Source organism: Schistocerca americana, chromosome 11 (assembly GCF_021461395.2).
Source record: "Schistocerca americana isolate TAMUIC-IGC-003095 chromosome 11, iqSchAmer2.1, whole genome shotgun sequence".
NCBI lineage: Eukaryota > Metazoa > Arthropoda > Insecta > Orthoptera > Acrididae > Schistocerca > Schistocerca americana.
Window position 1 is genome coordinate 172098241 of NC_060129.1, and position 13820 is coordinate 172112060.

Sequence of the window (13820 nt, forward strand, 5' to 3'; positions counted from 1 at the left end):
GCATTTTGTTAGTGCAGGTTACCTACGACGGGGGCAGTATGCATTCAGAGGCGATCCTATTGTTCTCCTTTGATTGACAGGTACTTCACCTATTGTCCTGTTAAGTGGTTTTCCAAGTCACTGCAGTTAACCTATTGTCCCCCCCACCCCACCCACTCCAACTCTCCTGCCCCCTCACTGCTACAGGTACACTTTGAGGTCTGAGTTATTGGAATAGCCCCTGTCACTACTATTTCACATGATGACGCAAGTACCATTAGACCTGTGACGTCACAGACATACTGATGGAGCTCCCATCGCAAATTCATGATGGGGGGCCATGATGGCACACGTACCGTTACCGAAGATGGCGGCGGCGGGAAATTCAAAAAGTGCCATTCCCCCCTTGCAGGTGGGAAACGAAAATTTTGTCAGTTTTTCGCGAGGGCCACGCTCACCTGGACTTGGAATGAGTTTTTGTGAGCGCCACGCCCACCTGAACTTGGAAGGGAATAGCTAAAGTCTCCACTACGCACCTCATCCAACTGCCACATCCCCTTACCAACCCATGTTAGCAGGCTAACAGGTACTAACGTGCACTAACATGTACTAATGTACACAGTGCGTGATGTCATCTAAGATGGCGTCTGTGATATCAGTTGATGATGGAAGTGCCACACACCCCCTGGTGGGAAGTTGGAATTTCAGCGGGAAGATAGGTCAATTGGGCTACCTCTGCTAACCTAACACCCCTCCTTTTCCCACAAAAAATGGTGGGAAGTTCAAATTCCAACAGGATAATGCAACATACCTAAGAAAATAGCAGGAAAAAAGAGCACCTTCACTGACCTAAGTCACCCAACCAACACCTCTTTCCAGGAATTGGTAGGAAAAAGACTCAGTTGATCGATCATTTGGAGCGTATTTGATTGCTCTGTATGGAATATTGTTTAAACAATTAAGAAAATCTATGTAATATATGGAAAAGGTATATTGTTTATTTATAAGAAATTCAGTTTGTGGGGGTTGGATTTCTCTGGCTCATCATTCTCTGCTCTTTGGAAACATCTAGGTCTTGCAATAATCAATGACATGGGGAAAACATGTTGTGTAACGTAATGTTCAGCACTGTACTCTGGTTGTTTAACCTAATTTTTCGCCCTTTGTCAGCACTTAACCTGTTGTTCTGTTAAATGGTTTTCATTGTCATCCCCATCCCCTTAAACTATTGAACTGCATTTCACATAAAAATTATTCAAATTAACTTAGTGTTCTGCAGTTAACCTGCTGTTCTGCTCCATGTCACCCCTCCCCTTGACTATTGTACCGTTAATACCACACTGACATAAAAAATTTATGCAAATTAATTAAATCGATATTCTTCACATGTATGGTGTAGTTGTTTTTAATTTGTGGCATCCTATTGGTCTTTGAGTATTATTTGTATGTATGGGGGTTCTTACCAGTTGGGTCTGATTCAAGAGATTGAGAAGGTTCAGAGAAGAACAGCAAGATTCGTGACTGGTACCTTTAAGCATCAAGAGAGTGTTACAAATCTGATTGAAATATTTGAAGTGGAGCACACTTGCAGATAGACTATGCACTAAATGGAAGGGCTGCACACTAAATTCAAAATTCTATCTTTGCCGAGGATGCAGAGCATATATTATTACCACCAACTTTCATATCGAACAATGATCACCATTCAAAGATAAGGGGAATTGGAGCTCATACTGAGGTGACCAGACAGACGTTTTTCCCACACACGAACTGAGAGTGCAACAGAAGTAGGGAAATATAACTTTGGTGTGAATAGTGCCCTCCACCACACACCGCTTGGTGGCTAGCAGAGTATATATTTAGATGGACTACAGTTTAAGTAAAAGATTGCTAATAATAAAAAACACATCCCACCACCTGACACCTGACGCTGCACTGGCACTCCCAGCGAAGCTATGACGCAATAGTTTGGGCTCTGTGAGTGTGAGACGCTGTCATCTCTTTCATACTTTACACTTGAGAAATTCCTATCGAAATACGTGTTCACCTAGGCACCATTGCTGGTGTGATGACACATAGCTGCAGTTTGGTCCACCACCTAGAGATGTTGCAATGCTTCCCAGGGCACATTCCTAACAGGAGATCCTGTCCACCAGTGAACTTACCCGTCAAACTGCTGGTCTGGGAGCACCATCTGCCATTGTTTCCTGCAGACAAGACTTTCAGAGACAAAATTATTTTGCACGGATCGCTACATTGCACTGGCAGTTAACCCTGCAAAAATTGTCTACAGATCATCAAATACATACAAGACTCAAAAGAATATTTAACAGTCTAACTACAATTAAATATTACGATTGCAACTGCAGTCTGACATCGATAGATGTGCAGCTAATTTTTCCTCTGGAACGAATCTCATTATCTACAGTGCACATAATTTCCCATGTAAAAAATCGCTTGTGGTTATCGATGTCCCTAATATTTACGTCCCTCACGATAGGACACACAGTCATCTTCTCTAGTCATGCCACACCATAAACCACAGTAACTTTACAATGCAGTATATACACATTTTGCACAAACAGTGCAGTTATCGTTTGTATCTGCACAGCATCCAAAAAAAGGCCCACACTCACACTGGCTATATGTCTCGATTCTCCTCAGTCCTAGGAAATTACCCGACAAAGTCGTCGAATCATCACTTCTGGAAGGTGCTGCACCCTGCCGAGATTCTTCAAACCGGTGTTATGAAGGGCAGGCGCCGGGCACTGTGTGGTAATGAATACCCCATCCGCGGATGTAATGCTAAGAAAGGCGTCACAGACACGGGTTGGCGTACTGAATCAATATCACTTCTGACACACAACAAGGAAAATACTAGGGTACCCATACGGGGTGCCGATGAGGGGACGTATTGTAACAGCTGTATTGACTGTCCTGTTTGTACACTATAGCAGCTCCAGATGAACACTTGCATTGCTATATTGTGCAGCTGCTTATGAAATGAATCTATCACCACGTATGTTCGGATATACTTTTCGATGCATTGAAATCACAATTCACCATTTTCAATCCATCGTTCTGTTATGACTAGACATACGCAGTCTTTTTTGTTTTTACGTGAATAGTAGTTTGATCACTTCCCACAAACGTATGTCAGAACATAAGCCACGTTCAAGCAGCAGCATAACATTTCCGATCGTCAACAGTAAACCTGTCGGTCATCAGAGGACTTCCATCTCATGTGTGATGAGACGTGACACATCCCACTAAACGAACTTTGATTTATGTGATGTACTCCATCCTCCTGCCACATCTTGGGTGTAAAATCTAGACTTCAGCGTCATAACTAAATTAGTGATACTGCATTCCCAGTGTACATATTTGCCCGACAGGAGTGCTGTTTACAGAGTTAGTGACAGATGGACTTAACATCTAAGGTCATCAGTCCCCTAGACTAAGAACTACTTAAACCTAACTAACCTAAGGACAGCACACACATCCATGCCTGAGGCAGGATTCGAAACGGCAGTTAGTGATGGAATGACTGGTAATTTTCACATGTCAGTCGCTGCTGCTGTACGTTTATCTGTTTCCTTGTAAGAGGTATTCGGAGTTACTAACAATCATTTTATATAGGGCTGATGCAGGTTCAAAATGGTACAAATGGCTCTGAGCACTATGGGACTCAACATCTTAGGTCATAAGTCCCCTAGAACTTAGAACTACTTAAACCTAACTAACCTAAGGACATCACACACACCCATGCCCAAGGCAGGATTCGAACCTGCGACCGTAGCAGCCTCGTGGTTTCGGACTGCAGCGCCAGAACCGCACGGCCACCGCGGCCGGCGCTGATGCAGGCGTAGTATAATTTTGGAACCATGATCGGATGTGTACAGTGGGTGCTATACATCACCTGAAAGCTATATTGTACCCGAATCACACAGAGCCAATGTTTTAAGGAAGTAGTTTTTTCGTTTTATGGTCCGATAACATAGTTTGTCATAGAGAATCCGAGAAGAACAATTTATGTCCCGTGCTTGAAATATATTTCTTACATTGGAATATTAACAGTGCTACATTCCATACATCTAATAGGTTGGAAATGCAGGCGACCTAACATTATAGCCCGTTTTAAGTGCAGAACGTTGTAGCCCTAGAAGTGCATGTGTCTATGTTCTCTCTTACCAATACCTTCTAGGTACTCATCCTAGACTCTAGAACAATACTTTAGAGCATGCTCTGTGACTCTCATAGGCAGAGAGATAGAACATAAATTAAGCACTGTGCTCAAGGTGTAAGAAATATGCAGAGCTCTGCCATTTACTTAGGTGTGATGCATTATCCTGTTGGAATTTGAGCTTTCTGCCATTTTTCTGGAGTGAGGGGAGGGGGGTTAAGTTAGGGGAGATAGCCCAGTTGACCTATCTTCCCGCCAAAATTTCAACTTCCTGCCAGTGGGGTGTGGCACTTGCATCATCAACTGATGTCACAGCCGCCATCTTAGATGACTCTATGCACTGTGCACGTTAGTACACGTTAGTGCACGTTAGTACTCGTTAGACCACCAACATGGTAAGGGGATGTGGTGGTCGGTTGAAGATTGTGGTGGAGGCTTTAACTATTTCCTTCAAAGTCCAGGTGGGTATGGCACTCACAAAAACTCATTCCACGTCCAGGTGAGCATGGCCCTCGCGAAAAACTGACAAAATTTCAATTTTCCACCTGTGAGGGGGTACGGCACTTTTTGAATTTCCCACCACCGCTATCTTGGGTAATGATACTTGCGCCATCACGGCCGCCATCTTGGATTTGCGATGGGAGGTCAATCAGTCTATCTGTGGCATCACAGGTCTAATTGTACTTGTGTCCTCATGTGAAATAGTAGTGGCAGTTTCTATTCCAGTAACTCAGACTTCAAAGTGTACCTGTAGCAGTGAAAGGGGTAGGGGAGTTGGAGTGGGTGGGGGGGGGGGGGGGACAATAGGTTATCTGCAGTGACATGGAAAACCACTTAATGGGACAATAGGTTAAGTATGTGTCAATCAAAGGAGAACAATAGGATTGCCTCTGAGTGCATACCTGCCGCTGATGGAGGCAACCCGCAGTAACAAAATGGCCCCGCATCCCCATTGTCCCACTAATGTCACCAGGCAATAATTATCTGCAACTGGTTCAAAGGACATTCTGGACAATCAAGGACATGAGTGCCATGGAACACTAATTTAACATAATTGTGAGGTCTGTTTGTGCACAAAATCGTGCACTGGAAACACTTTCGCTATTATAGATGGTTACAGAGGCAGCATGATTCAATATTTCTGCAGGGGATTTCCAATGAATCAATGCCGCATGTAGTTGCTGCACTACTCCAGGCAAATGGAGACCTGACACGATATTACGAGGTATCCCGTGACTTTTGTCTCTTCAGAGTACAAACGCCAATGCAAAAATTTACCATTATCAACACACCCTTCAAATTATACCCATAATGCATGGAATGTTTTGCAGTAAGGTGGCAGTAACAGTGTTCATTTAGGAGAGGACCGAAGTAGCTGATTGTCACATCAATCATGAGAAGCCCAGTGACTTCACCAACGATCTTTTTACTTTCATTTACATTCAAAATAATTTTAGTTTAGGGGTTTTATGCGCCCATTGGGGCACCTGTTGAGGCATACGTTTTATCGGTATGAATTAGCAGGGCCAGTAAGATAGGAAGAATAACCATTACTGGAGGAGTGGCGGTGGTGCATGGCAGTAGCTGTTAGAACGCACCAAGGCGGCGTGGGAGTCGCTGGTTGAGTACTCGTTGTTCTTCTTGCTAGTAAATATCGATTAAAGTGAATGTAGATTAAAGAGGGAATACTTTATTGAATGGAGGCGGAAATCTTCGATTTAAAAAAACGTGAAAGGAACTACTGAGACAACCTAATGAATCCATGGACCCTATATGTGAGCAAGGGCTGTTCAAGCTGGTGGGGGCTCTGTAATGGTGTGGGGCATGTGCAGTTGGAGTGATGTGGGATCCCTGATGAGTCTAGATATGACTGTGACGGGTGACACATACATGAGTAGCTTGTCTGTTCACATGTGTCCATTCATGTCCATTGTGCATTCTGACAGACTTGAACAAATCCAGTAGGACAGTGCGACATGCCCGAAATATTATGTAAGATCAGAGTGTGTTTGAGGCATACAAGCCTACAATAGCTTGTTTAAATCTAATGTGGTGTCGTTACCGAATGAAGATCACTTAGAAATTTCAGTTTGTCTTGTAGACACTGCATCAGCATTTCATAGGAAATGACCAAAAACTGGTGGCTTTAGAAGTTAATGACGTTCAGTTAATTAAAAAACAAATGAAAAATGAGAATTGTCACATTTCACATAAGCTGCAGTGATTCACTGGATAAAGTGTATGCAAATCTCTTTCTAGTATAAGAGATCTATTTAAAATCAAATGTAATGAGGTTGCAGGCGAACTGTCTTTCGATCTGAGATTGCGGTGAAATAGAGATTAGATAAGTTGAACATATGGATTTGCTAGCTATTTTCGCCAGCCATCGTTAGGTAGCTATCTAAGGCACCCTGAAAAGCGAAGCATTCTGCACTTATGGAATAACGTACAATTACCGGAAATTAAATTTACCTGACTCACTCAAAAATTACACACGTCACACCACATGGAAATACAAATGGAGACAGGAGGGTGATGGGTGACGTATCAGGTTCGTATGAAGTCCGATCATGTACATTAACGACAAAGGGATTGCACAAAGTAAAATTCTTGAAGGTACCAAGGAGAGTAAAACAGAAACGGCCCAAGAAAACAGTATGGGTTAACACATATGGAAATGAAACCAATCACCCATGTGAAGAGAACATAGACATCGTAAATACACTCCTGGAAATTGAAATAAGAACACCGTGAATTCATTGTCCCAGGAAGGGGAAACTTTATTGACACATTCCTGGGGTCAGATACATCACATGATCACACTGACAGAACCACAGGCACATAGACACAGGCAACAGAGCATGCACAATGTCGGCACTAGTACAGTGTATATCCACCTTTCGCAGCAATGGAGGCTGCTATTCTCCCATGGAGACGATCGTAGAGATGCTGGATGTAGTCCTGTGGAACGGCTTGCCATGCCATTTCCACCTGGCGCCTCAGTTGGACCAGCGTTCGTGCTGGACGTGCAGACCGCGTGAGACGACGCTTCATCCAGTCCCAAACATGCTCAATGGGGGACAGATCCGGAGATCTTGCTGGCCAGGGTAGTTGACTTACACCTTCTAGAGCACGTTGGGTGGCACGGGATACATGCGGACGTGCATTGTCCTGTTGGAACAGCAAGTTCCCTTGCCGGTCTAGGAATGGTAGAACGATGGGTTCGATGACAGTTTGGATGTACCGTGCACTATTCAGTGTCCCCTCGACGATCACCAGTGGTGTACGGCCAGTGTAGGAGATCGCTCCCCACACCATGATGCCGGGTGTTGGCCCTGTGTGCCTCGGTCGTATGCAGTCCTGATTGTGGCGCTCACCTGCACGGCGCCAAACACGCATAAGACCATCATTGGCACCAAGGCAGAAGCGACTCTCATCGCTGAAGACGACACGTCTCCATTCGTCCCTCCATTCACGCCTGTCGCGACACCACTGGAGGCGGGCTGCACGATGTTGGGGCGTGAGCGGAAGACGGCCTAACGGTGTGCGGGACCGTAGCCCAGCTTCATGGAGACGGTTGCGAATGGTCCTCGCCGATACCCCAGGAGCAACAGTGTCCATAATTTGCTGGGAAGTGGCGGTGCGGTCCCCTACGGCACTGCGTAGGATCCTACGGTCTTGGCGTGCATCCGTGCGTCGCTGCGGCCCGGTCCCAGGTCGACGGGCACGTGCACCTTCCGCCGACCACTGGCGACAACATCGATGTACTGTGGAGACCTCACGCCCCACGTGTTGAGCAATTCGGCGGTACGTCCACCCGGCCTCCCGCATGCCCACTATACGCCCTCGCTCAAAGTCCGTCAACTGCACATACGGTTCACGTCCACGCTGTCGCGGCATGCTACCAGTGTTAAAGACTGCGATGGAGCTCCGTATGCCACGGCAAACTGGCTGACACTGACGGCGGCGGTGCACAAATGCTGCGCAGCTAGCGCCATTCGACGGCCAACACCGCGGTTCCTGGTGTGTCCGCTGTGCCGTGCGTGTGATCATTGCTTGTACAGCCCTCTCGCAGTGTCCGGAGCAAGTATGGTGGGTCTGACACACCGGTGTCAATGTGTTCTTTTTTCCATTTCCAGCAGTGTACGTGTATGGCGATTGGATAAAGGAGTCTGCTAAATACAGGGAGGACGCAAGTAATGTCTCATGTGACTGTGTTGCAAAAGAGGTATATTTCAACAAGCCAAGAATGAATCCAGTGACAGATAAGTCGCTAAACATTTGCTATTCAGAAAATGATATTTATGAGAGAAGGGAGAAGTATAAATCAGATTATAAAGAAAGGACAAACGAGAAACAAAAGTAAAATCGAAGTTACAGCGATCTGATACCTGATGAAGAGAAAATGGATACATTTGACGAGAAAATGTACTTATTAGAAACTAGAGATGAGTACAAAATTTAAACTCATCGCTGTAGCTTATACTAAGTAACCTCAGGGGACGCACAACTGTTCTGCAGCTATGAAATTCGCCATTATAGGGCCCATAGCTACGGTGGTGCTATCTAGTTTATATCACAATTCTGCACTACTGCCAACTCTCCTATCAAGAGTACTCTTTAATCGTGGATTTAAGGGGACTGAAGTAGAACTAAATGTGACACTCAATTATGGAGCAAAAGACAATGTCAACGAAAGAAAAACGAGGTAGATTGAGTCCCAGCATTAAACAAAATCTCTGTTGCTGTGCAGCTATACAGAACATGCGGATAAGGAGCATAAGGGCTTAAGTTCATGTTTGGTAATCTCTCCATTTAGGTTTTTTGTATGACAATGCGTTTTTCAAATATCGTGTCAATCTTTAAAGCATAAACCTAAATTCTGTTAACTATACCTAATGACAAATATGCTAAACAGACGGAAGTCATAGAAATCATGAATATAAAATAGATCAAGAGACACGTTAGTCTTTGATAGGTGCATAGATGTGAAAATGTAAAGTCACATGGGTGGATAAGATGTACTCAGAAACACACAAAATATATTCTGTAGTAACAACGACGCAGCACCTAAGAAATCACTACTACCCTATGGAGACGTAATTGACACTAAAGTTTGATGAGTATACAGAAATAAACGCGAAAGAATAAGGATTAGAAGGTAAAAGGCAAAGAACAGATAAGTGAATAACACTATAAGGATAGTAGATATCTGCGTTAATAAGTCAAAAATGTAGGACTTCGGAGGAAACCAGCTGGAGCAGGCAGTTCAGATCATTAAAGTGTATAAAGGAGTCGAAAGTAACAGAACACTAAATAGCGTTAACAACTTGCAGTGTATTACAGATTAATAAGATATGTGAAGGGGAAGGAAGTGAGAGAATATCCAATAATATAGACAACTGGCACTTGTTTAAAACGAATTCATTTTGTAGGTGTTCAGGTAAGCCTCGCCACCTCCCAAGTTAGTGAGAGGATATTGGGTAGGAGGAGTCATTCCCCATGTTGGTGTTGCTGTGGTCTTCAGTCTGAAGACTGGTTTGATGCATCTCTCCATGTTAATCTATTCTTTGCAAGCCTCTTCATGCCCGAGTAACTACTGCAACCTACACCGCTCTGAATCTGCTTGCTGAATTCATCCCTTGGTCTCCCTCTATGATTTTTATCCACCACGCTTCCTTCCAGTACTAAATTGGTGATCCCTTTATGCCTCAGAACATGTCCTGCCAACCGATCCCTTCTTCTAGTCAAGTTGTGCCACAAACTCCTCTTCTCCCCAATACTGTTCAGTACTTTCTCTTTAGTCATGTGATTTACCCTACCCAACAATCACTGCCTATATCTTTCTGAGTTGTCGTACACTATTTCCTTGCTCACTTTGATTAACCCTTCTACACCTACATTATCGTTGTGGACCTGTATATCCACAGCAGTTACCATGTTGAACGTAGCAGAGGACAAATGATCTACTTCCTTTCATGTCTCAACTCCCCTATCACTGAAATGATTCGTCTGTCTACCTCCTCAGACGCATAACTGCACATATCCTTCATCTGATTGAAAGTGATCACGAGTTCATGCAAAAGTCAACCCTTATTCTCACTCCATCTCATATCCACCCCACAATAACCCACGTAAAATAATTCTAGAACAGTACCATAAAATCTAGGACGTTTACTGGAAGCTTGTACAGACTGAAATCAGAAAATACCTTGTCACTCTCCATATCCTGAAGGTATATCCGATACAAATTCCTTCCTGCAGCAAATTTCAACAAAAGTCACTATCACACACACACACACACACACACAGACACACACACACACATACACACACACTCATCCCAGCTATCAGTCCCATTTAAATTCTCCCTACTCCTTGACCTCTTGAAATATTCAAAGAATCTCATGGGTACTACTGTTCCTTCTTCCTCACCAATGTCTTGAACACACTAACTCGCCACTAGGAATTAGAGAGATGCCACAGCAATATACTTCATACAAAAAGACGCCTGAACTGACGACAGACAAGCTCTGAGTATACCAACTATAAACTCAAGTACTGGCAAGCTTTCTATTGACTTATCAGCCATGATCCACTCAACATTACCCTCTCTTTCTCAATAATCAACCCCTGACTGACAGTCTAACAAGGACCCTCTTGAGTCCAAGATCACAACTTCAGTCTTTAGTAAAGCTAATTTGAAAGCGTTGTGTTAACAATTCTGACAGGAACAACATTAGCTGCAAATGACTCACCATGTGCATCAGGAGGGTGACAGAAAATAAGTGTCCAGGAGGTGCACAGGTCATACTTCTATGGCACGTATGTATTATGCTTCACAGACAGACATTGTCGATATTCAAGACATGTTAAAAGCAAACCATGAAATTGCACTATGAACACCAAATGAAAAATAGTGCGTCATAGTCGTCAAAGAGGTGCCAACCATCAAGACCCAAGGCGAACTTCTTTGGGGTTACAAACCGAAAAGGACGTCCAACTGCATATTCACTCTTAAAGAAAGCATACAGAATCATATTGGTGTAATAGGGTGGTGAAACCAGATGGAATGTGATTCATCCAGCCTAATGCAGAACAGCGCGCCGAAGAGCTTATTGTGAAACTGATATCCTTGAAGACATAGCTCCAGAAAGTGCTATAATATGGTTTATAGACGTGCAAAAAGCAGACATCCAGAGGTCGAATTTACACAGTGGTTCCAGGTGGCGTGAAATGCAATGTCACACATTTTTTGGGAGGAATAGTTTGCTCTAAAGGAGCATGATTTTTATCTGGAGACGAGGAATCAAGCAAAAGCAAGTTAAATGGACCAGCGATTGGCCCAAACCACTGCTCTTACCATAGCTGTTGTTTTCTTACGCCGCTATTCCATTCTTGCTTTCTGTGACATAAATATATCCTACTGCCCTTGCAAGATCACACACACGAGAAAGAGTCGTAGGGAGCAGAGCACCTTCAGCTTGTCGCAGCACAATAAATAACTTTATAGCCGATTTACCATCAAGTTAAACAATCGGTATAATTGTATACTAATGTATTGAGGCATTGATTTTACTCGACTTTGACACAACTCTCTTAGTACCTCTAATTTCCTGGATTCCTTTTAAATGCATTTCTTCTTCAAACAAATTCCTTACTGAAGGATAGAATAATCATCTACAAATTTTCGGGTCGATTCCGTATTTTGCTGTGCATATCAAGTGGACACTTCGTTTGAAATGTCGTTATCTTATGTCTTCCAATTCTATAGCACTGTTTCAAGTTATGCTACCGTCTACTACTTCCCTTGAAATCACTGTAATCTACGTCACACACAATTTGATGTGCATAATGTAGTAGGTAACTATCATGGACATCCCATAAATCTTATCAAGAAACCTTGAAACGCGCGGAGATCAGTTTTTGTAAAAAGTGCTTCTTGTTCTACCCTGAATATTTGTCCTTTTTCTTATGCAGAACACGGTCATACTGCTGTGGAATTATTCGAAATCTATTCACAGTTGCGCTATTCCTATCCTGCGGATGATCTTCCATATATGTTATTATGTTTAATACCAGCTGCTTGGACAACGATTGGCCTTTACTACGTTTCAATGGAGCCGAGATTTCTGGCTCCCTGCCCTACAAGTGTGATGAACTACATAGCTGGGACTCGTTTCAGTATCAGTTTCACTTGTTAAGCACATATTATCATCATTGCACTCGTTATTTATACCATCTGTACAGTCAAACATATACGATGCCACACATCCCACTGAATCATCTTGCAGAAGTCTTAATATTTCATCTGCCACTTCTTTCTCACTCTGCAAAAATCCCTGTGTTTCTTTCTGACGAATCATCAACTTCGTGAAGTGTTGTTGTAGATATATTGCAATGATTGTTTCTTTATTGTTGCCATTGCTCTGATTCATATCAGCACCACTAGCATTGTAACACTATTGCGAGTTACTCGTTGACTAAGCAGTTCAGTTATGTTCCATAGCCTCATGTTGTGCTCGCAGCTGGAGACCTCCAGTCCCACCTCTGTTGCCATTGGCAGTCAATATTGTGGTTGCATGATAGACAATATGTGAGCAGTCGAATGCCACAAACATCATTGGCCTTTCGCCACCCCGCACTCAAAGGGGTCGTCGTAAGTATAGTAAAACTTGTCGCCCTCCACCTCCAAGACACACTCACCATCCTCGACAATCCCAAGCTGGCCACTCCGTGACCCCACACGCCCAGTGGTGGAGAGGCATACACGTTGTACCTCTCACTTCTATCTTCCAGTATTTATGCACTGTGCTATGAGCGGATTTAAAACCGCACGTCACAGTGTAAGACATGAAAACTATGATCAATTACCACCCCACACCCTCCTATCGACACCTCTTCATCTTTTGTTTAATCGTTATCGCTGGTTAGCCCTTAGATTAATATAACTTTTGTACGCTCTTCCTTCCCTAATTGGTGCCATCATCTAGGCTAGACGTGGAAATACACGTTATTAGCATGACTTTCCTCGATTAGACAAATTGTTTTAGCCCTGTTTGACCTCTATACTAGGTTTATGTGTCAAGTACCACAAATTTTCAGAGGTTCTCACCGTTTCCATAAATTATGTAAACTTATGTAGTATCTGGCAGCAACGATATTTGACTGTTGTCCACTAGTCACATTTTCTGCTCAGTCCTGAATTAAATTATCGCAGCTGTTTACGTAACTGTAAAAAATACGTACGAGGGGAAGGAATGGAATAAAAATTCATGAATCGTAATGAGTTCGACAAAAGTTACAAAGTACACTCGCTTTTACCTAAGTATGTAAGTCCCAGGCCTGTTCTTGTGACCCTCCACTTTGTAGTACGCCATCTGCTCGCTGACGGATTGCACATCATGAACCCAGCCGCTTAATCTCGTGTGCAGCATGTCTCTCAGATGTTTCATGCTGTTAATCCATTCATGGCGTTGCAGATCATTTGAGTGGATACCCTGAGACACACAGAAGGTGGTTCAAATTACTTACAATATTCACAATTAGCAGCCAACTTTAAGTTACACGTGTAGATGCGACTATTGCATAATGCTTAAGTTAATGCCAGCTTATGACTAAATATTCAGTTTTGTGCAACATATTATAACATTAATGC

The 13820-nt window shown here is 43.3% G+C and overlaps 1 protein-coding gene across 1 annotated transcript in view; it reads right to left on the reverse strand.

Annotated features, from left to right (window-relative positions):
• LOC124553485 overlaps positions 1-13510 on the reverse strand; it is a 65264-nt gene extending 51754 nt beyond the window's left edge. Inside the window, exon 1 of the mRNA XM_047127341.1 lies at positions 13487-13510. The gene's annotated coding sequence lies outside the window, so the exon portion shown is untranslated. The remainder of the gene's footprint in view (positions 1-13486) is intronic.
• Between the last annotated feature and the right edge of the window lie 310 nt (positions 13511-13820).